The sequence below is a fragment of the Sebastes umbrosus genome, chromosome 10 (genome assembly GCF_015220745.1).
Source record: "Sebastes umbrosus isolate fSebUmb1 chromosome 10, fSebUmb1.pri, whole genome shotgun sequence".
NCBI classification, from domain to species: Eukaryota; Metazoa; Chordata; class Actinopteri; order Perciformes; family Sebastidae; genus Sebastes; species Sebastes umbrosus.
Window position 1 is genome coordinate 25,251,905 of NC_051278.1, and position 24,720 is coordinate 25,276,624.

General features: G+C 41.4%; 1 long non-coding RNA gene across 3 annotated transcripts in view; it reads left to right on the plus strand.

Moving 5' to 3' along the window:
• The window catches only part of LOC119495329, a 68,979-nt gene that overhangs the window by 29,759 nt on the left and 14,500 nt on the right, over window positions 1-24,720 (plus strand). For all 3 annotated transcript variants that reach the window (XR_005208447.1, XR_005208448.1, XR_005208446.1), the window contains exon 4: window positions 1,787-1,956. This is a non-coding gene — a long non-coding RNA (uncharacterized LOC119495329). The remainder of the gene's footprint in view (window positions 1-1,786; window positions 1,957-24,720) is intronic.

The window sequence follows — 24,720 nt, forward strand, 5'->3', positions numbered from 1 at the left end:
TACAAGATCTCTTCCACAGCTCCTTCGCTGGTCGTGTGCGTGTTTATGTGTTTGCGTGTTGCAGCCGACTGTTGCACCCGCTCCGTAACACCTCTTTGGTTTCCCAGGGAGGAAACACGCTTCTTGCTCCGCTGTAACATTTGATTCATTACGATCCGAAACAGCACATCAGTTCGCTTATTATGTCTTAAAAAATCCTCCCAGCGTCCCAAAGAGCAAGGGGGGGAAGAAAAAAAAATCCACCAAAGAGGCACTGCCTTGAAATTGACAGCTGTTATTGTGCTGTGCCATCTGGTGCATTTGCCAGGGAACAGAAAAGGGTTAATATTCTATGATGTGTGGTAGCAGTGGCACAGCCTCTTTTGCGCAGCCAGAGTGAAACACCGGGTGCCAGGAGTCTGTGCACCCGATGGAGAGAAACCCTCAACATTAGCATGGCACCATATCAACCAATGTGGCTAATTTAATGGGTCAAATACGGTTGGGAGGGTGCCAAAATAACAGACGCACCAGCAGAATCTCTAACAGGGTGGAGAATCACAAAGAAGAGTCACAGCTCCGCTTGGCATTATGCAGCGTTTAATCATAATTCTCCACAGATAAAGCAAAGCAACCCCGCAAATTTTATTTTCCTTTTTTTTTGTTAACCCTTACATTTGGGAAATCTGTGTTCAGCTTATGTCTATTCCTGTGCATTTGTGTGCAAGTATGTGTTTTGCTGTGTTGGAGCTGTCATTATTCATTGACCACAGATGTAAATGGATCTAAACAATGGAACGCGCGTGCTGCGGGTAGCGATCGCCCCTGGAGAGGACAGGGCCTGCTGAAATTAATAGGCCTCCCGTGGCTAAATAAGCAATGGCGAAATAAGCCTAAATGTCCCCCAATCGCATGACAGACAGGGCCCAAGAATCCGAACAGCAGGTAGTTATTATATGAATTGCTGGAGAGGGACATATTGCAGACCCAACATGCCACATCAAAACCATCAAACTGCACTGGATTTGAATCATTGTGTGTGCGTTTCAGTGTAGAAAAAAAAAAGCTCATTTGCTGCACAATGTTTCCTGCTATTTTTGTTTTTAAATATCACAACTAATTCTTTCACAGCCTCGCTGTGAAAAGGAAAAAGAATTACTTTCCTTTATACAATCATTGTTAAACTTTATTGGGAAGAGAGGCAAATCAGGAAACATCAACCATTTAAATGTCTTTCTATGAGAAAATATCACATATGTGCACTTGTGTGCCCAAAGCTCTAATGTTAAAAAAACGCTTAAGAATATGGGTATAAATATGCTCCTTAGCTGGGAGACACACTTCTTTGAGCCATCGGCTCATTTCTAATTCTGAGTGCCGGTTCACAAAATGGTCCAACATTTAAAGCGACTGGCAGGGGGTAAATTAGTGCTCCGAGATGAATTATCATACAATTAAGGAGCCCAGAATGTGCCAAAACACAAAAGACACAATATGGAGGAAAGACCTACTTTCCCCAATTCACCAGAGACGGAGCAGTGTCCCATCCTCTTTTAAAGGAGCAGTCTAGCCCATTTACACTCATGCTTGTTTGCTCTTCTTGTGTTCAGCAATCCAGAGATTTATATTAACTCCGAAAAGCCATCTAATTCTACTGTATGTGGTGAGATTTATTTGATATTGTGATTCCTAAAGACAATAATTCACATGTATATCATGTAACACATAAGCTTTTCATTCATCGTAACGGGTGTTCCTCATACTGTTGCTCTCTGTCTTTTCTTGTGGTTTCTGTGTGGCGATAAAGGTGGCCGTATTGGGGATCTGAGTTCTGCGGAGTGATGGGACTGCTGAGGTGGTCAATAATCTATTACGGCACACAGCCCTCAGCAGAGTGACAAATGTCTGTCAGAGAAATGGGCCCAGAGAGGTCACAGCTGGGCTACTGACCTCCGCCCCCTCTCCGCTGACGCAGAGGTAGGTGTCAGTTTTTGTGTCCACCCCACCTTTTATCAAAACATACCAACACGCAGACTTCCAAATATTAATTTACCTTTGCAGTCATGCCAGTAAACCTCCACATCCAGCTCATCATCACTGCACGGTTCAACAAATCTTGCAATCTTGTTTAGTGCCATGTAAAATGAGGCTTTAAAATTCATGAACTCGTTTTCTCTCGTTTTTGGGGAATCATCTTCCTATTTAGAAACATCCATCACAGGAGAAGTCAGACACTCCTTCACTGTGAGGAACTATCTTAACCTTTCATACAGGAGTAGATTAAGAAACCTGAATAAGCACTTATCCTGATTTTCTAATAGAAACTGGGATACTGTGATGAGACACTTTATCCAGGTTTTGTGATCACTGACTGTCATGTTTGTAGTCGCACCATCAATTCAAGTAACATAGTAGTTAGTCAGTAAAACAAAACAAAAATCGCGAGAAACAATTTAATGATGATCAACGCACTTAAATGAAGTGAAAGTCTGACTCACCTGCACGCAGACGATCAGAAACATGGATACTGTTATGAAACGTGTATACAGAGATATGAATAATGTAATAATGTAATATGCTGATTAAGATCAAAGCTGGGATAAGTGTAAAAAAAATGGGATACTAACGTGCATGTACATTTAAATGTCCCAAGTGATAACAGATAAAATCCTAATCCAGCGGTAAATCTCTTCACAGATGAATATAGTTGGTATATGTGTGTGAGTCCTAATAGAAATATTTGCAAGAAATCCTTTTGGCACAGTAATAATTGAAGCTGGGATCTGAATACAAGTCTATGGATGTACAGTATGGTTTATGGTTTTTACCAGCCGCGACAGCGACGCTGGTATTGTTTTCATCTTGTGAGTCTGTGTGTGTGTCATCATGACAAAATGTGGTCCTGGAGACAACTACTGTAGCAGAAACTACCACAGAGATGGTTTTGAATACTTTGCCAGGTATTTATATACCTGATTTTGTCACCACGATATCGTCGCAACCGTGTAAGATGCAGTTACGAAACTTTACAGGTGAGATAAAAATGAAGGTCGAGTTCGAAGATGGGTGTAGTCCGAGCAAGTGCCTTCTTACATTTACAGGGGCGAAGAGGTCATTGGCTTATAGAGGTGTTGTATTGGTTTGCTGAGGTGTGGACTTGAATCAGACTCAAGTCACAAATTTGATGACTTTCGACTCGACCTTGACAAAATCAAAAAAAGACTTGCAGCTTGACTTGGACTTTAACACCAGTGTGTCATGACTTGAGCCTTTTGACTGGAAAATACTTGATACCTTCCCCCAAGCCCAAGGATTAAAAAGTATATTTAGAAAGTGTGCCATGAATCAATTCATTTCCTGAATCAACTAACGTTAACGCTATTCATTTCCACCAAGTCAACACTTAATTCCCCAGATCCACTTTGTTAGAGCCAATCCGACAGCATTCAATCAAGTTGCAGGAGAGAACCATGAAGAACTAACTTTACGTTACTGAGCCCCAGTTGGAAAAAATTATACTAAAGATAATTTTGTTTGCATACAAAGACTAAACAAAAAACAAATTGCTGTATATAAAACGGTTGAGTTGAAAATTACAGACGGGGGAGCAAACGGTATCACATGATGAGCGCATTACGACTTGTTTAGGACTCAAAACTCAAAGTCTGAGACTTGGGACTTTAGTGCAAAGACTTGAGACTTACTTGTGACTTGCAAAACAATGACTTGGTCCCACCTCTGTTGGTTTGCATGTTAAATGTATTTGTTTTGCTTTGATTTGGACAACAAAGTTTTGCATCATATGATATTGTATTTGAAGAAGGGGCCATCATATGTGAATAGCAAAGTGAGATTCTGTGAATTCATTTGGTGCTGAGTATATATAAAACTCCCTCGCAACCTTTTGGAGTCACCCTGAGAGAAGTCAGTGGGCTTTTCGTATTGGCAGCCCTGCTTCCATGTTATAATGATAGGAACGGACGTAGACCATTTAAGTATCAAATCAATAGCAAATTAAATTTTTTAGCAGTGCAAGCTACACTCAGAATCACCTGTAATTATCCTTGACAGACTCTGGTTACGCTGCTCTTGTGTCACTTTGCTCCCAACACACACACACTGCTTAGACCTACTCACAGCAGTTGCTGATTATAATTCATATCTAATTAAAATAGTGCAATTTCTATTATTTTATTCAGGGGTTCATCAGCATATTTCATTGGCCATCCGTACTATGTTCTCTACGGGTGCAGACGAATGGCACATGTATTCAAAACACTACCTGAACACCTGAAGTAGGTTAAGCAGAAACTCATGTGTCTAGCCTGGTGGTGCGGTTCGGAAAATGGGCTGGGACCTGATTTAGATAAAAACACGATGACCCACAGGCGCTCTTATAATGAATAGTGTGTCCTCCGAGCCTTTCGTTTTCCTCCAGCTTACTACATCTGTCATCTTCATATGAATAAACAGGCCCATTTAATCTCTCTGTCCTTCCATGGGATTTTGTGGCACATATACGCTAACAGCAGGCTATGTGTAGCCTACAAACATGCTTGTTTTGTCCCGTTTCCACTGAATGGTTATCAACAGAATCTCCATTGCAAATGAACTGCGGAGAGATGCAGCACCGATCCGTCATTCTCTGAATTTATGTGGAAACTTGTGACAGTGTTTGGAATTAGATCGGACCTCCGCGCGTGATCAGTAACATCGTATTTGTAACATAACAGCTGTAGCTTAAGCATAGAAAAGCCTTAAAGGTTCACCTCAGGCTGCTAAGAGAGGCAGGAAGACGGTAGATGTGTCGACGCTGACCTGTCAGTCTCCCTGCGCTCACTTCTGTAACACATCTACCGCTGATCAAGTGGAAATTAACTGCACCTGAACGACATGCCATGCTGGGAATCTGCACATTGGCTCTGCCGTTTTAATAGACTTACACTTCATTTGGCCTCTAAAGCCTGTGAAGCCTCCCATGGGATGGCCTGAGGTAAAGACACACACACACACACACACACACACACTCACACAAATGCATGCACATACAGAAAGCCAGAAGGAGGTATGCCAGAGGGATAAACTTAGAAAGATGTGGAGAGAGAAAAAGAAGGAAAAATGTAAAAGAGGGAGAGACAGAAAGAAAGATTGCTTGCAGGAGAAAGATGGGGGGGAGAGAGAGAGAGACAGAAATGGAGACACGGACAGACAAAGAGACAATGGTAGATAAAGGAGAAAACACAGAATGAGCTTGTGCTGTCTATGTCGGGCAGCAGCGACAAAGCCTGATTAGGCCATTTCTGCGCAATAAGGGAGGGAGTGAGGGCTGAACAATGCCGCCCGCTTCCCCTTCATAACAACAGACCTTCCTGTCTGACCCCCTAACCTCTGTCACCGGCAATACATGTCACAGCCGCGACGACACCCTGTCAGACCCACCCCTCCCTCCCTCTCGCCATCACCCACCTTCCTCCCTCCAACCTCAAGTCCGTCAGGCCAACCTTGTCAGCTGATGAACCCCAAATTATTCACTTTTTGAACAGCAGGTGTGATAAAGGGAGATCTTGTGTTTATGGTCCTTCATTTTTTACTGACAGTGGTACAATGTTGCTCAAAAGCTCCACCGTGTTGGTAGTGAGGTAGAGGGAATAAGTTATGATTCAACCCTCCACACTAAAGTACAGAGGAGTTTCAAGTTTCCTCGATGCCATGACCAGTATTGCTATTTTTTTTGCTTCATATCGGGGTATTTTAAGGTTTGGAACTGATTTGAATTTAAACTGGTGCTGGAAAGAAATATCTGTTCACATATACACAAATATAACGAATACCGTAAACAACTTATTATGACATTATTAGAGCCGAAACGATCATTCATCTATTAGTCGATCAAGAGAAAATTAATTAGCAGCTGTTTCAGTTAAATGTTTAAGTCATTTTTCGAGACATTGTTCCAACTTCTCAATTGTGAGCATTATTTTGCTTCCAGACTGTTGGTTAGACAAAATAAGTAATTTGGAGACAACACCATGGGTATAAGGAAATTGTGATTCACTAATTTCTGACATTTTAAAGACTAAACGACATTTTTACAACTCTATGCTGTTTTTTTTTTTTTTTTACATTTTACTGTTATAGCTAGAACCAGTCGGCAACCTCCAGTCTGAGAAGTGAAGCCAATATGGAAGTGCTTTAAACCTGCATTCTCTAACAGCCAGCAGGGGGCGACTCCTCTGGTTGCAAAAAAGAAGTCTGATAGTTTAGAAGTCTATGAGAAAATGAGCCTACTTCTCTCTTGATTTATTACCTCAGTAAACATTGTAAACATGAGTTTATGGTCTCAATCGCTAGTTTCAAGTCTTCTTCAATACAGCATGATGTTCATTTAGTAAATTATGCTCCCATTTAGAGTCAAATAGACCATAAAGCAGGGGATGTCACTACCACGGCGTTGTCGGGTCTGGGAGTTGTCCGTGTTTTTGTCTTAGAACTTTAACCCTTTCACAGTGTGGTTTCATTTCATCAAAGTTAATTGTAACATTTTGGTTGCCTATAAATGTCTTATTCATCGTACGGTTGTACTTAGCTCCACCCTCTCGTGTCACTTCTGGTTGCAAAAAACCAAGATGGCGACGGCCAAAAAGCCGAACTCGATGCTTCAAAAAGGCAGTTCACAAACCAATGTGTGACGTCACGGTGACTATGTCCACTTCATATATGCAGTCTATGGCTATAATAAGTCATGCCCTGAATATGTATTGTTATATATGATGTGCTTTCATAAGTGTGCGACTTTTAGTGAATAGTCCACTTATGTCCTTCCTTGGTGGTGCTGTGATGTTGTATTTATTGATAGTGTTCAGTACAAAACAGACAACATTTTTTTTTTTTTATCTTTTGGAATCTGAAAAATTAAGAAATCAAAAAAGTCATCTAGAAATTCAGTTTATAGAGCTACTACTAATTTGGTTTAGGTTTACTTTTTCGAATGAAGGAAGCGCTACTGTTTTGTACAATAAGCAAGTCGTAGTGAAGTGGTCGAGGTGGATGGTGGCTGTGCAAAGCTCAGGACTCTGATACTGGGGTGACTTAATCTTGTGTGTGGTTAGGTTTAGGCAACAAAAGCACATTGGTTAAAAAAAAAAGAAGTTCACATCTAGTCTCGTTTTTTACTTTTTCAAAATGTATACCAAGACCACAATCATTCCCTGACCTTAACCAAGTCCTTAACAGAAGAATTTCCATGTTGCAACTGTAGCCTACATTCATGTCTTTAAAGAGAAACCTCCATAGATAACATACTAATGCTTGCTAATTTCCACTGAATTGTTTTGTATTCATTCGGTGTAGTTTGATGTAATTCCAGCAGATGGTTACAGCAGAGTTAAAAATCTGCTGCAAAATGGCATCCCTCTATCAGAAGTTAACAGTTAACGATTAAAGCGATTCTCCAGTTAAACCAGATCTAATTAGCTTTTGCCAATTTCCCCCCTCTCGTACCCCTAAACACTCCATCTGCTGTGTTGGAGCTTCTGATAGTGAACTCCACTTCTAGGAAGAGGAGTCGCCGTAAAGCTCATTCTCTCTTTTTTTTTCAGGGGCTGGTTTGAAGTCATCTTTTGTCTGGTGAGGGGGGGTTATTGTCTACATATTAAGTGAGGTTCTGTAAGGGTTTCAGCAGCATCTTGACTCCCCTAAGCTGAGGAGCAGCTGAGGTTAAGTGGTCTCCTCGCTCATGGCACCCATCTTCTTCTTCACCATGACAGCTGGGGACCAGACCGTTGCCATAGATACACTCTCCACCCCCATGTCGACTGCTCATTTGAAGTTAACACACACACACACACACATAAATATAAATTTATATATATATATATATATATACCGGCTATATTCACGTGTTTCCTTCTCGTTATATTCTCCTCCCTAAGCCACTAAACTAAAAAGTGAACACTGAACAACATGAATACCGAATCCGAAAGCAGAAAACTCTTTTCCTTTCATGCAGTCTACGGTTTAATTGTTATCTATTAGAACTGATTATGAAAAATGGAAAGTCAGTTTTGGAACAGTAAAAATAAATTTCAGTCACTGTACATGACTGCATTTCTGTTTGTTTTGCTCAAATTGCAGAACTTTTCACTGAAGGTGGAAGAATTCCAAGAGATAAACCAATGATCAGGAAAATAATTTCAAATATTATTTTCCAATAACACACTCCACGGGGCAACTTCTTGTGTGCCAGGCTACAAAAGACACAGGTCTTGTTCACTGATTGAATGGACTGGAATTCGCTTTGTGTGCGGGAACTTCCCTGAGAGATTAATTCTAAGTTTGAATATTGTATGAATACTATAGGATCATTTATTTCCACTTACTGTTTGTTTTCAACTGTATCAAGTATATTTAATTACTTTAAAGTATAAAAGATGGAAAACTAAAAAACATACAGTGAGTGATAAAATGATCCAGGAAGTAACCCTCTATTACACTAGTAAATAACAGATCAAGATTGTTAAAAATACTCTTATTGTGGCATTACTTTGCTTTTCTTGCTCTGGCTTATATTAGCTGCAAACACTGAAGTTGCAAACAAATATTTAAGAATAAATATGTGTACATGTGTGAACTCAATATTTTAAATGAACGGTGATCACCTGAAATTAGGAATCGTGTTTTCGTTACCTTAGAATGAGCCGTTTAGATCTACATACAAAGCGGGTACTCTTCACAGAGCTGGCCGCCATGTCTCTACAGTAGCCTTAGTTTAAAAACTGACAGCCCTAGTTGTTATAGGTCGCTTGTCTGTCTTCTGTGTACTGTATATTTTCTATAGGCTATAGCAACATATTAAAATATATGTTATCCATTAGGCCTATAGGCTATCTATATCAGACTAGTCGGTGATGTGTCGGTGTTTTGGTTCCGGTGCTCTGCACAGATCTGACACCCACCTGCCCGCTTGCTAGCCCACCTGCTAGCCCGACCGCCCGCTTGCTCGCTCTCACCCCGGCTCTTTGAAGCTCTGTACGCCGCCATTGCCTGGCAAAGGCGGTGGTGTTGGTGGCACAGAAGTCCCTGGAGACCGGTGGTGGACAATAACCTTATAATTTTATGCTAATAAAATGTAGGCCTACATGAATATGTAGGATATTACTACTGACATTCTTATAATATTACGTTGCAACGTCTGCTGTATTAGCCATGTGTTTACTACGTGTTTATTTGCATTTTGAGATCCGATCACAAGTGGTTACACAAGACGTATGTGGAAACGCGTTTGTACACAAAAAAATATAACTTTCTTAAATAAGAAATTTGACAGATTTGTAAGATCTTCTATATAATATAAGGTTAACAAGTGCAATGTGGTATTGCTGTCAAATATTTGGCATAAAGTTATTCTAAGTATTCATTTTGAGTTTAAGTCAACGGGTTTACATTCCTTGTCTGCTGGTATAAATGTATTTATAATAGATCATTAGCACCCATACTGCTGGTGGTCACTGCTGCTGGAGCTGCTGGATCCTGATGCTGCTGTGAGTGACACCTCTGTAGGTGTGTCCTGTTTACTCACCAGTAACACTGTATCGTGTGACCACTATCTAGGGTCAGACTTTAAGAGAAAAAAGGCAAAATGTTTGGATGGGATGACGCGGAGGCCCCACCCAGGACCCCGGACCAGCAGGCTGAGATTAGGGGACATTTGTTCCACAATATTGCTGCCTCCTGGTTTCCTAAGGCTGGTGCGTTTGCACAGACGGCGCAGGCAGATATTTGGGCAGCGGCCAAAGCCTTTCCTCGCTAGCGGGCCACCTCGCTAGAGCTGCAGGTGCTGAGAAGGACTCCCCACCGCTTCCTAGTGTGGTCTGCGACCCTACAGGCTGATGGAACAAATGCTGGTCTAGGGAAAATAAACTTATCTCATTTGGATGACAACACATAGCCTCGGGATACTGTGTTGTGTTGCACCAGTTTTGAGAAACAAGTCGGATGGGGTCAGTGGTGTTGTGAAGCAGAGAGAGCAGTTCTGATGTACAAGTGATACTAAAGGTTTTGCTCTATGTATTAATATCTGAACTTTTTTGAAAAATCAATATATTACTGATTACTAATGCAACAAGACTAATCAAATGGGAAATAGTAATGATTTTACCTTGCACTTTGGGAGCCTTTGGTAGGTAACTGGGAATGTTGGAGGTATTCTCTGTGGAAGGGCTCTCTTCTGGCTGACCTGGCCCTGACCCCCGAGGTGAACCCCATCACGCAGAGGTGTTAGCGTGCCACCCAGCGTGATGGATCACCCCTTAGATCCCTGTGATCTAACAATCGCGGGCCAATCATCAGGACTTTCACTGTTACCATAATGATCGGCAATGATTCGGGCCCGTAGTATTCAGATGATGGATGGAGGCTCGTGCCGGGGCCTGAGAGAGGGGGGGCGAGCCAGGCTGGATAGAGCCAGGGCTCAATGTCTATTGACAGCGTTTGGTAGGTTGGGTAGTTGTTCACATCTTTATCATAATGAAGTGGAGATACTTAACCCTGGAGTACGCGGGGGTCTCTTGGTGCCGTAACACTGATGTTTAAGGTGACCCCCCTCAGGGAGACGCCCACACATTGGCTAACCCTTTTGCCAGATGATATGCTAATTTTTGTGACCTTAGATTGAGCTGGGTTACTCCCACCTCTACTGAAAAAAGAGGATGATGAGTTCAGCACGACATATAAGGGATATTTGCATGTCTTTAACTTGTATTTCATGTCGATGCTGTTATCAGTTGTTTGAGTCATTAAGCAGAAACAAATTCATCCTTCAACTGAAATCCGTGCAATGATTTTCTAGTACAAACTATGGCTGTCAATCGATTAAAATATTTAATTGCGATTAATCGCATGATGGTCCATAGTTAATTGCGATTAATCACAAATTAATCACACATTTTTTATCTGTTCAAAATGTACCTTAAAGGGGGATTTGTCAAGTATTTAATACTCTTATCAACATGGGAGTGGACAGATATGCGGCTTTATGCAAATGTATGTATATATTTATTATTGGAAATCAATTAACAACACAAAACAATGACAAATATTGTCCAGAAACCCTCACAGGTACTGCATTTAGCATAAAAAATATGCTCAAATCATAATATGGCAAACTGCAGCCCAACAGGCAACAACAGCTGTCAGTGTGTCAGTGTGCTGACTTGACTATGACTTGCCCCAAATCTGCATGTGATTATCATAAAGTGGGCATGTCTGTAAAGGGGAGGCTCGTGGGTACCCATAGAACACTTTTTCATTCACATATCTTGAGGTCAGAGGTCAAGGGACCCCTTTGAAAATGGTCATGACAGTTTTTCCTCGGCAAAATTTTGCGTAAGTTTGGATTGTTTTTAACTTTCTTCGCAACAAGCTAGTATGACATGGTTGGTACCAATGGATTCTAGTTTGATATGATACCAGTATCTTCACTCTATCTTTAAAACTGAGCCCGCTACAACCAAAAGGTCGCAAGTTTCGTTAATGCATTAAAGAAATTAGTGGCGTTAAAACTAATTTGTGTTAATGTGTTATTATCGCGTGAACTTTGACAGCTCTACTACAAACCTTTCCAATAAAAGATCAAAGTAATACAAGCACTAATGTATACAGCATGAGCTCCATTTGTTGGGGAAAAAAAGCATTTCTGCAGCAATAAAAACGTTTGAAGCCGGGCTCTGTACTGTATCTCTATATAATACATGCAGCGTCTATGTCTGGCCTTGGATTTGGGTAAAGGCTGTCACAAGCTCACATGAGTGCATGCATCACGGAGCAGGGGTACTCATCCAAACCCCACCCAAAAACCCACTCCCCCGGTGCGGGGAATTACTGGGCCTCTCCCAGCTCCTGGTAACCCCTTCATTATCCACACACCAATGGGTCCGGATCAGATTCAGCCTTTCTGCAAGGGGGGGGAAGAAATGGAAATTGGGAGGCAGGGGCTGCAGTCCATGCATCTGAACAATGCCTCAATGTTTAAGAAATGGCCTCATGGATGGGGAAGTGATCGGGTTCAGTTGTGCAGCTTTGGTCTGGAGCAGGCTTCCTTGTTTTCATTCGGTCATTTTGTGAGAATCTGCTTAAATGGTTCCTCTGAATCTTTGGCTATTTAATTAGCATGTGTGTAATTAGGAGCATTGCTTCGCAGAGAAATAAATATTTGACGCTGTGTGTAGCTTTTTTCCTGATCTGTGTGGTCTGTGCTGAGCCTTCTCTCCATCTCCATCTCCTTTTCTCTCTCTATGTCCTCTATTCATTTTTAAATTAACCTCCTAACGGACCTCATCTGTCCAGAGAGAGCCTATTAACTAAAGCCTTAGTCTCATCCAGGGTGATGGCCACAGAGGGCTGCAGTCTCCACCCACATGAACCCCGTCCCTTACACTGCCCGTCAAACGCACAGCCTCGCACATCAGGAAACAAAAATCAAATGCGGAGGAAACCAAGAGGTAACAAAAGGATTTCATTATATATAATTAATTACCTACCGGCCCTTTCCGAACCGAAGAATTAGAGGGCTTTAATTGCTTTATCACCTGGGCCGTGCGAACGCGGCAACTCGGCAATCAGCCTGATTTGTTTTAAATGAGCTGCCATGGGATGGGGTGGAAGCTTGATGCTCTCTATCTGCCCTCCAGCACCTCGAGGTGAAGTGCTGGACTGAAGGGGTGTAGAGCGAGGCTCCTGAATGGCAAATTGAATGTCTGTAAATGAATGGAAATCAACAGTGTCAGTCCCTGAACACTTTTTCTGCGGGCCAAAAACAGTCTTCAGGAAACAGTATGTTAAAGGGGAACGGAAACACACAAACTCCCTCAGGATGTGGCGGTAGCCTTGGGATTTGAACACCAGTGTTACCGAAGCAATTAGCATATTCCTGTATTAAAGGAGGGGAGCGTGACAGTGTTTTCCAGGATGTCAGTATGTATCATTAAAAGGCATATTTTAATTAGGGACATGTTAGTTCGTTACACTAAATGGATTAACATTGCTTGTCAAGGGTAGAGATATGTTTTACATTTAAGTCCACTGGGGAACAAGGTCTCAATTTAACAAGACATCTTAAGTTGAGATGGGTCTTGTTAGTGGGGATTCAGAAATGGCACTTAGACAGTTTAATATTTTTGAATAATGTGTGAAGATGCCGTATCGCTGGGCGGCTGTTTGTGTGTAACTGAGTGTAAGAAGTCAATTATTATATTGCAAAAGTCTGCAGGCTGTGATCTGGAAACAATACGCTCAAAGGGCAGACAGTCTGCTATCATTTGCAAAGTACATTATTAACAAAAGACAGACTTCACATTATAATTTGTAAAACCAACTATCTCAAAGCATGTTTGTCCCTTTTCTAAGTTTATGAGGAAAGGTTTTAAAGCGAGGAGCCTGACAGTGGACTTTCTGACGATGCAGCGAGTATAGGTTCTGCATGACCGTTTGGATCAAAGAGTGGTTATCTCTCCTATTGAGCTGTTCTCACCTCTGTCTTCTCTCATTATGGGCTGGACAACAAGAATTTCCCTCCATTAATCAGAACCCAATGCCCCGGGGTCAGCCATCACAGAACTCCTAACAAGCCGAAAATGCAAAAAAGAAGTGTGGGAATAAGTAAAATAAAAACAAGACAAGCATCTCCTGAATGTCATAGATGCCCGAGAATTGATTTCTTCCCTGTTAGTGGGGGGAAAAATGGGCGAGAAACTACTGCTTAGCCAGAGGTTCTACTAAATTAGATTCACTTTGTGTGTGCAGTCAGCAATCAGTCAGCAAAGTCAACTTGAACTGGTTGTGAAGTAAGCACATATTCATATAAATTGGCTTTTTTTTTCTGCAGTGAATGAAATACTCCCTACACCTGACCACGGTGGGTCGCTCTACATACATTTAGACAAGTTGTTTCCAGAATAATGGCTTGTGTATTTCTAGAGTTTCCATAAAGACGCGTCAACCTCTGGCTAAGCAGTAGTTTCTCGCCCATTTTTTCCCCAACTAACAGGGAAGAAATCAATTCTCGGGCATCTAGGACATTCAGATTAAAGAACTACTGTCTCACACTCGACATGTGAATTTAAGCACGTTCATGCATGAGTGTATGTATGATCTATGTTTTTTGTGTGTATGTACATTGTGACTTTGGTATGTTGTGTGCATGCTTATCTTATTTTATCTTATCTTATCTTATCTTATCTTATCTTATCTTATCTTATCAGGATAGTTATTGGGATGTGAACCCTGCAGCTGTGTTTTTATATTTCTTACACACCTGCTGTACTGCTAACAACACCCCTGCAAGGATTATATCCAGAGGATTTGCAGGTGAGAGGCATAAAAATAACAAAAAAAGTGCCTGAATTCTTAAAAACGTGCTGTACACGTTCACAAGTGCCCACTAAAAGATGGATTAATTCAGACTTGTACAAATGTAGACGTGACGACAGATACTTTCGGGTGAATGCTGACAAAAACGGAGCATTTCAAAATCAGATGAATAACAAAATATAACGCATACAAACCACTCCGTGCTGTGCCATTTTCCACGAGCTAAAGATTATCTTCAGTAGAATATCATCGCTCCCCTCTTCTGACTGTCACTTAGCCCTGTCTAGGTAGAACGTCCTGCCCTACTTTGCCAGTTCTTGATTAAAATGTTGACTTTTTGCTGGGTAATAACCTGATTAATGTAATTGAATGTAAAAGGGCGTAGCTCAGCAGCACTGCTGATCACTGGAGATGGATTAGGAGAGAAGGCTTTCAAATTGAATACAGTTCTCCCTCCTCAGCTTGTTAATTGTGCCGTTTACCACTACCTGAGTCAGTGACCACTGCTATTTAGTCTCTCTAATGATGATGCACAGTCCGACCCAACCACAGATAATTAAAAAAGCCTTCCCCGCACCAGCCCCCCATCTCTCTCTGTCTTGAGTTTGGTGTTGCATTGACAAGCCGCACTAAGGCTAGATATTGAGCTGTCCGCTTCGCAGAGTCTTGGCTGCAGGGCCACGTTGCCTTCTAAATGCTGTTGTGTGTTTTCTAGAGAGAAAGTTGGGTATAGATCCTCGGTGTTTGGCGTTGATTGACGGCAGAAAAGGCTGAGGTTTCATCATGTTCTTCTTGTCAAAATGGTTTCTCCCCTTTGTCTTACTCAAGCTAAAACAATTGCTTTTGTGCTATCATTAATTCTAACATCAGAGAGAGAAGAATTGTCCTTTTGTTAAGCCATTGCTTTCCAGTTGGATGTCTTTAAGAAATTGTGGTTTATTAAATCCCCTTAATGGGATAGTTCAGGTGTTTTGAAGTGGGGTTGTATGAGATACTTATCCATAGTCAGTGTATTACCAACAGTAGATGACGGTCGGCGTGCCCCCAGCATCGACAAACAGACAGGAGCACCGACACCGGAGCAAAGCAATATAGTGCTGTGGACGGGGACGGCTGAAAAGTGTATTTTAGCCACCTTAAAAAAAGGCTCACCTAAAAGAATTGATATCCGTTTAAGTGTAAGCTATATTTAGAATATTTTACGACGGCGAACTGAACCGAAACTGGAACGTATCTAAACTGTTTTTGTCATCTGAGCCTGCTGGCATTTGAGAGAGCATAGATAAGTTTCACTTTCAGTTCAGTTCCCCGTCAGAAAGGAGAATAAAAGGGTTGTCTGACTGCAAGATAAAGCAGTGAAAATATTCTAAATATAGCGTACACTTCAATGGATATCGATTTTTGTAGGTGATCCTTTCTTTTAGGTGGCTAAAATAAGTTTTTTCTGCCGGCCCCATCCACAACACTGTATTGCTTTGCTCTGGTGTCGGTGCGCTTGTCTATTTCTCCAAACTTGGGGCGTGATGACGTCATTTACTGTAATTAATACACATATACTATAAGTAATACACTTATTATGGATAAGTACCTCATACAACTCGACTTCAAAATACCCAAACTAGCCCTTTAATACAATGCCATGTAATCTGTACCTTGGTAAATTGTGAAAACAAATCAGCTGATTTTGATCATGGAAAGTTAGAGAAAATGTTTAACAGGCCCACATTACACTGGGTCAAACATATCTCTCTTTAGCTTTTTTTTGCTGTGCGGTGCAGAAGCTCACGCACTTTGTAAAGCTGACAATAAGTTGCGTTGGAGTCCTTACAAGCGGCACGCTAACATGGGTTTCTAGTTGTCGGGGACAGGTGACATTTTTATTTGTGGCACTGTGCAAAGAAATACTTGACCTCATTGTGACGGCCAGGCAGCAAGAGCAAGTATAAGCTCTTTTCATGTCTGCACGGTGTCGGCTCTTCGGTCCGTTTTTACTTCTTCTCTCTGAAAGAACACAGCGGTGAAGATAAATAGACAGTGCTAAATGCTAGATGTTCCTGCAGTATGTAGTCTTTCTAACAAGCACCACCATTTGTGACTTCACTTTGTATGTTTAGGGCTGCAACTAAAGATTGTTATCATTATTGATTAATCTACAGATTATTTTTGCATTTTATTGATCAATAATCTATGAAATCTCAAAAGTAGTGAAAAGATCTTGATATCCAGTTTCTTAGAGTCCAAGGTGATATCGCCTTTAGTCCAACAAAAAGTTGAAAATCCAAAGAGATTCAATTTTCAATGATATATAATATACAGAAACAGCAATTCCTCCCATTTGAGAAGCTGGCACTATCAAATATTTAGCATTTTAGCTTGAACAATTACTTTATTAATAGGGGTGGGAATCACCAGAGGCCCGACGATACGATATCATCACGATACTTAAGTCACAACAGGATCCTTGCGATTTTAAACATTTTGCGATAAGCTGAATTTCGCGATAAGATATAATGTGATATATTGTGATGATTTATTACCCCTTTCAACTGCAAATTATGCAGTTTGTCAACATCTATTTTATCTAATGATATACAGTTTTCACTCTGTTCATCTCAGAGCTTTCATTCACATATCTTGAGGTCAGAGGTCAAGGGACCCCTTTGAAAATGGCCATGCCAGTTTTTCCTCTCCAAAATTTAGCATAAATTTGGAGCATTATTTAACGTTCTTCCCAACAAGTTAACATGACATGGTTGGTACCAATGGATTCTTTTGTTTTTTTTAGTTTCTCCACTCTAGCTTTAAGACTGAGCCCGCTAAAACATCTGAAAGATAGAACAGCAGCCGAGCCCGCCCCGGGCCATCAGATTGTTAAGAGGTCAATAGTTTATATAATAAAATATCAGTAATGGACATCCGTGTATCGTTACGGTATTGTCACGCAAAATATCGCGATGCTATGCTGTATTTTTTTCCTCAACCCGTATTTATTAAATTATTAAAATATCTGCTGATTAATATTCTGTCAATAAACTAATTGTTTTAGCTCTGCTTAATTTTTATCCTCAATTAGATCAAACACAAATTATTGAATCATTTCATATTAGCAGTAGATTCATAACAATAATACAAATTAAATGTTTTGGCACATAATGAGAGTATTGCTACATATATTTAGCTTTTACACAAGGGTTAAGGTTAGGATTAAAAATCAAGAACTGGCTATGGTAGGCTTTAGTCAGTGTTCGCTCACTTTAATGTAAAATAACGTCTTGATATGCACAGTGATATACATGAAGAATTAAAAAAAAAATTCTCTGTTACGTCAGGTTCTGTGTCTTTTGTCCACATTCAGTTTGATTAGCAAAATTTTTAAAAAAAATATAGGAAATTATTCAATCTATTTCAGTTGAGAGTATTCATCCCTACAAGAAATATTGACTTTTCCCAATAAATGTATACCATCCATATCAAATCATTTAAATGAATCCTTTGAAATGTACCCTGTTGCAGCAGCTCTAGAACGAGACGCTTTTTAAGAGGTCTGAGAGGAGGAAGAAAAGAATTTACACCACAGTCTGGAGCAAGTGCCGAAATAATTAGGGGGGGAGAGGAATCTTTGGCTTGTGCAAACTTCTTTCCACCATTGCAGAACAAAATAATAAAGAGAATGTGTGTGAGACAAAGGCAAGAGACCCCCACGGTGCCTGGGTCTCTGCTTCCTGTCAGGAGTATTCCTGCGGGGTTTCACATGACAAAATGCAGAAAGTTGTTTTGTCCCCGTGCCTGTCACGATACACCCTCATAACCGCAGCTGTGTGTTTGTGCGCATTACGCGTGTTTGGTTGTGCACTTGCATGTGTGTGTGTGTGTGTGTGTGTAGCTGTGCTCTTCTTTTTTCGTACTGGCATGTTGTCTCGCTGTCTTCCCTGTCAGCTCATAGCCTGGCACCTGCTCTCATGTTCCTAATTAGTCTCATTTAATTAAATATATTCTACAGCACATCTCCTCTCTGTTCATATGCAGAGTCTTGCTGTAGGTCTCACTCCTGTCCTTCTACTCCTCTAATTCCTTACTCTTTATATGCAGAGAACATAAGAGTCTTTTCCATGTTGTCTAATTCAGTAGTATGGGAGTTTGACGAGAGGCAGAGGAGGTTGTGTTAAAGCTAAAGAAGCAGTTGTCTTCTGGTTGAAATACACAATATCTTTTCCAGTTAACTGGGAAAAAATACTTCCTTTAGTTGACTTTAGTTGAGAGTGTTATCATACTCTCAAAAGCTGTACTCGGTAACTTTTTCCACCTTCTAAATTTGATGCCAAATGAGCATTTCTTTTTGCCTGCGAGACACGCTGACGACCAGCTGACTCACAGACAGAATCTCTTCAGTAAGCTGCAGGAAAACAAGTCGAGTTTCAAGCGTGGTGAGTAAACAGAAATCAGGAAAGCACTTTACCTGTGACAGTTGGCCTAAGCACCTCTTTCTTCTCTGTTAGCTTTTCTGTTCCATTTGTCAGGTTCACTTGGCTTGTGTGCCAGCGTTGTCCATTAGGTGTGTTTTCACTGTGCTTAGCACTACAGTAAAGGACTGAATTGAGAGGAACGAGAGAGAATTGAGTTTATTAGAGTCCCTGGAGTAATTACTCATCATTTGGCCACAAGAAATTGAAGTTAATAGTGAGGAATATTTATAGTTTTAATGATTGTCAAGGTTTAAATACACTAAAACCATCAAACACCTGTCCTAAAATCACCTTTATGTTGCATGAGGTGTGATAATTCCTGAAGTGACACCAAGAAGGGGGCATCCAAGGTACACAAGCCCATCAATGAACGACAGTGGAAACAGCGTTGAATTTCACTTCCTGATGTCAGAGAAGAGGGGCAGCCAGTCGCAGGCAGCCTCCCAGCTGCCCCCTCATCACCGCGTTTTCCACTAGAGGATCCTGGGCTTAAAGAAAAGATGCCGTTAATAATTCAGAGCCCTGATGAACACCACCCAACACCGCCACAAAAGACGAGATCAAACTTTTGGCAGAGCCAGCGCCGCAGCGGGCCCGATAGTGTTTCCCCGCGTAGCACGCTGTACGTTGACCATATGGACATCATAATCACCCGTGGGATGAATCAGCAGATTCTTGATCTGGAGCCCAAAATCACACGACACCTTAATTAGCTGGTGTTGATATCGCCCTTCACAGTGCTAATTTGTCACCGCCAACAAAACAGCTCCTGGCAAGCACGGGTTTCTGTTGAATTTCGTCGACGCTGCTGAGGAAAACAGAGACGGAGCATTTGAGGTGACACATGTTTGGGAGCATAAATCCCCCCCCCCCCCCCTTGACAGGTAGCTCTACTTGGCAAAGCATTTCTGTTATCAACAAAGATTTGACATTGGATCATGTTACATATCAGCAGCCAATTATGAGGAAATAAGCACGAGTTTGTCTCGGTTATATCCTGAATGATAATAATATGCAGCCGTCATTAAATTATTTGGGACTGTGTTTATTCCCAACGACATGCGGTTCCCAATAAGGTGTAAATAATTGCTGCCCTCCTTGGGAGGCGTAGCCACCATGAAGCAGCGAGTTGAAAAGGTCAGACGTGTTCTGCACGCCAGCTCTAAAGTGGTTTATTAGCATCCCGACGACATATTCAGGAGATCGTCTGAGACATAATTACCTGGATAAGGTACAGATGAATACTGTATTTGGGGGAGAAGGCAAGGTTGGTTGGATATTGGCTTTGTCTCCATTAACCTGGAGCGCGGTGTTAAAGGATCTGTTTGTGGAGAGAAAATGACAGGGAGTCGGGCTGACGGGGCTGGACTGAGACAGTTAAAGGCCCCTTGCTGCATAGGATAATTAATAAATAAAATACCAGGGGAGCCCCTGCCATGCCTTCGTCTATGACAGGGGCTGTCTCCAGTGCGCTAAAGCATTAAATGACCAATTTCTGTCAGACTAACTTCCACCACGCTCTCTCCCTCTCCTTTTCTTTCTCCCTCTCTCTTTTGCTTGCCCTCTCGTCTCCACTACGCTCACCCCTCTCTCCCTCGTTCCCTCCCTCGCTTCCTCGTTTTCTGAAGTGGGGCTACTTTGCTCTCTTTGCACTGAGTTTTTCAGCGACTGATGGCTCTAGTTCATTTCTGCTGAATTAATTGGTCCCTGAATGAATTCTGTTGACAGGGCAATTCATCATGTGTTTGGCCTGACAGTGACTGGGTGTTGGGTAGGGGAGGGGGTGGAGGCGTCGGGGAATGTGTGTGTGTGTGTGCGTGTGTTGGGGGGGGGTGTTGAAGCGGCGTGGGGAGCCAGTCAGAGGTGGTGGGGGTTGGTGATTGTGGCCTCCCACTTTTCTGTCTCCCCTCTTTGCCTCGTCTCTTCTTCTTCCTCCGTCCTATACTGGAGCTGCAGAAGGCTGGATGCTCTTGTTGCACTGTTTTGCCAAAACAGTTAGGACTCAAACTAATCAACCCCCCCCCTCAGGCTGGGCTTCTGTCAGACAGAAGACCCTCTCTCAGCTTGAAGGGGGCACGCAGGTCAGTGCTACCCCATTTTACACATTTTGGCCTTTTGTTACGCCCCTACACACTTCCTCCCCAACCTCGAATCCCTCCCCACCGCTCACACAAAACACCATCTCTCGCCCCGCAGCTCCTCAGCCCCTTTTTGGAGAGTGACATAATCAGGTAGCGAGGAATATTTAGTGCTTAATTACACAATGTGTCGCACAATGGCCATTCAAAACGATAATTTAGCTCCTGAAGGGGAAATCGCTCTGCACTGCTGACTGATCTAACTGGGATGGGAATGGTATAATAGCATATAGTTGGCATGATGAGGCCCGGGTTGAGAAACGCAGCAATTGCATTTCTCCAGACAGCTCTCCGCAACTGCTCATTATTCTAATTGCGAACTATGCTACAGCACGGGATGCACACGGAGCCCGAGCATCCTTTTGAGCTTGAACATGGAGGAAACCTCTTTAGGCTGTGTGTTGAGTCAATCAATGCTCACTCATTACAAACATCACAAAGTCATGTTCTTGTCGCCTGGATGGTCTCACCCGCCGACAGTGAAAATAACCTCATAATCATCGTTCTGTCAGGATCAGGATCATCAGAGACCGGGCTTGAACTCTCTGACTCCTCTGCCACACTGAAATAATCTAAGTATGAGATGATGATTTATTTCCACATGGACAATTTCACAAACCTTTATTCTAATTTTGGACCAGGATGACATACACGCAGGTGCTCCTCAAGGGCAAGACTTTTATATCTATTTAAGACATATTCTCTTTCAAGATATAAACAACACAAGAAATAACTTGTTTCAACGCATAAAGTAGCTTCACATTATACCTCTGGACCGCTGTACTGCTGCCTCTTCTCAAACCCAAATCCATTTGGGATTAACAGAGTTAACGAAGGCGCCGTTGTGAACAATACTGCGCCCGTGTAGCCACTAATTAAAGCCGCTTCTAATGAGGGCTCGTTGATTGACACAGCAGGGTTGGCCTCTCCCCTCGCCAGCATCAACTATGACAGCCACATGATGAGGCTGATGACAGGCTCCCATGCAGGCAGATGACAGGACGTCACCGACAGACCACCACCGCTCCTCGTCTCTGAACAATACCACACTCGCGTCACACCTCGAGATTCACCGAGTCTTGCTCTCTGATTATCTCATGGATGTTTACACAAAGAGAAATCATTATATATTGAATTCTAGGTGTGTTTCCTCTGTACTTCATCACTGTTTATTCCGTTCAAAGAAAACAGGCTGTCAACCACTGGTAGTAATACAAGTAATACAACAATCTAGAAATACGTAAAAGTCCTGCGTTCAAAAGTTAAGTAAAAGTACACAAGTATTATCAGCAAAATGTACCTTAAGTATCAAGTAAAAGTACTTGGCTGCTAAAAATCTAATAGTTTTATCTGCTTTATATACTGTTTGGTAGTTTAGTCCAGTGGTTTCCAATCTGAAGAGTAACAAGATAAATCTGGGAAAGAAGATGAAACAAAGTTCTGCTACACAAATAGGGGTGTAAGGAAATATTGAAAATATGGAATATCGGGATATTATGTTTTGTGATACTGTATCGATTCTCAAAAACACTGCATTGATTTTTGATTAATAGTTTACATGCAAAGATGAACTCAGTCAATACTTTATTTCATTTGCAAAGATATGCGTCCTCTCAGTGTGTGTGTCCTCTCAAAGTATAGTGCTACAATGTTGGATGTTAAAGGGACTGTGATACATGCAAATGCAGATCCCACTGTTCTGATTGCATAAGAAAGCAAACTGTTTTTTACTCCGATTTTATGCATATGGTGGTGTGTTCTTTATACTATGACAGTTTTCATATAATTAGATTTTTTAAAATCGCAATATATCGCCTTGCTTGCAGTATTGCAATATATCACAATATATTGAATCGTAACCTCAGTATCATGATACATATCGTCAGATTCTTGCCAATACACAGCCCTATACATAAATATGTATTCAGTTTGGGAATTTTTCTCTAATCTTTACTTTTTGTCCAAATATTGGACTTTAGTGTGGAAATGTCTGTTTGGTGTGACTTCTTACAACTCATAGACATTTGAAATGTGACAAGGGGCCATGATTCTTTGTAAGGTGTTTTTGTATTGTATTTTATGAGCCTATCGTATGTTTTTTAATGGAAAATGTTGTGAATGAAATGAATAAATGAAATCAGATAAATGTAGTGGGGTAGAAATAAAAAATAGCATAACAGGGAAAAACTCAAGTAAAGCACAGATACTTGTACTTTCCACCACTGATATCAACCAGTATATACTGTATATATACATATATATATATATATATATATATATGTGTATATATATATATACACATATATATATTAGGGCTGTCAAAGTTTAGTTTTAACGCCACTATTTCTGTAACGCATTAACGCAACTTACAATTTTTAGGTCGTAGTGGGCTCAGTTTTAAAGCTTGAATGAATGAATGATACTGGCATCATATCCGAGGAAGGGTTAAATCAGCAGCAACTGGACTTGGTTTAGGTTCTTGAAGACGTCCTCGGATACGTCCTCGGATACGTCCTCGGATACCATGACCTGGATGACTGAGAACCTTCACAAACATACAGGCATCATATAAAACTAGAAAAAACCTAAGGAATCCATCGGTACCAACCATGTCATACTAGCTTGTCGTGAAGAGGGCTAAATAATGCTCCAAACTTACGTTAAATTTTGGCGAGGAAAAACTGGCATGGCCATTTGCAAAGGGGTCCCTTGACATCTGACCTCAAGAGATGTGAATGAAAATGGGACCTATTGGTACCCAGGAGTCTTACCCTGTTGTTGCCTGTTGGGCTTGAGTTTGCCATGTTATGAGTTTAGCATATTCTTTATGCTAAATGCAGTACCTGTGAGGGTTTCTGGACAATATTTGTCATTGTTTTTTGTTATTAATTGATTTCCAATAATAAATATATACATACATTTGCATAAAACAAGCATATTTTCCCACTCCCATGTTGATAAGAGTATTAAATACTTGACAAATCTCCCTTTAAGGTACATTTTGAACAGATAAAAAATGTGTGGTTAATTTGTGATTAATCGTGATACACCATCATGCGATTAATCACGATTAAATATTTTAATTAATTGACAGCCCTAATATATATATATATATGTATATATATATATATTTAATGCAATGCGTTGTCTGAATAAAACTTTGCAAGGGATTGCTTCAGACTGTGTCCATCTAGCAGCTCTTCACAATGGGCTTGTTTGGCTGTATATATTATCAGTGACAGACATGAATCATGCCAAAGAGGCCTAGCTGTAGGGCATCACCAAGCCAAGTTGACAATGAGGGTGAAGTGTTTGAGTAAATCTTGCGCGAGGCCCATTGGCCCCCGTGGCAGGGCCTCTCTCCGTTGCGGGGTTTGAGAAGCCCCGAGGATGACAGGTGCTTTTCGTAATGCTTAACTGATGAGAGCCAATCAGTGCGCCCCATTCTGCTGGTGTGTGTGTGTCTCTTCTCCTGTTGTTGTCATCTGGCCCGCTAAAGTAAAGATGAGCTTGACTGACAGATGCATCCGGGGTTCACAGTTTATTGGTTTCTACGAGAGAGAGCCAGATATGCCAATTTAGACAGGGTTGTGACAAAAAAAGTTCCCATCTAAATGGAATAATTTTACCACTGGGAATTCTCAGCTGGGAGAGGAGAGCGCATATGTGTGTATGTGTGTGTGTGTGTGTTTTATCTTTTAACAAGGCCTGAATGACAAACACATAGGACAGTTAGGGGGCTGACAGAAACAGCAGCTTTTGATGCTTCACAGGGG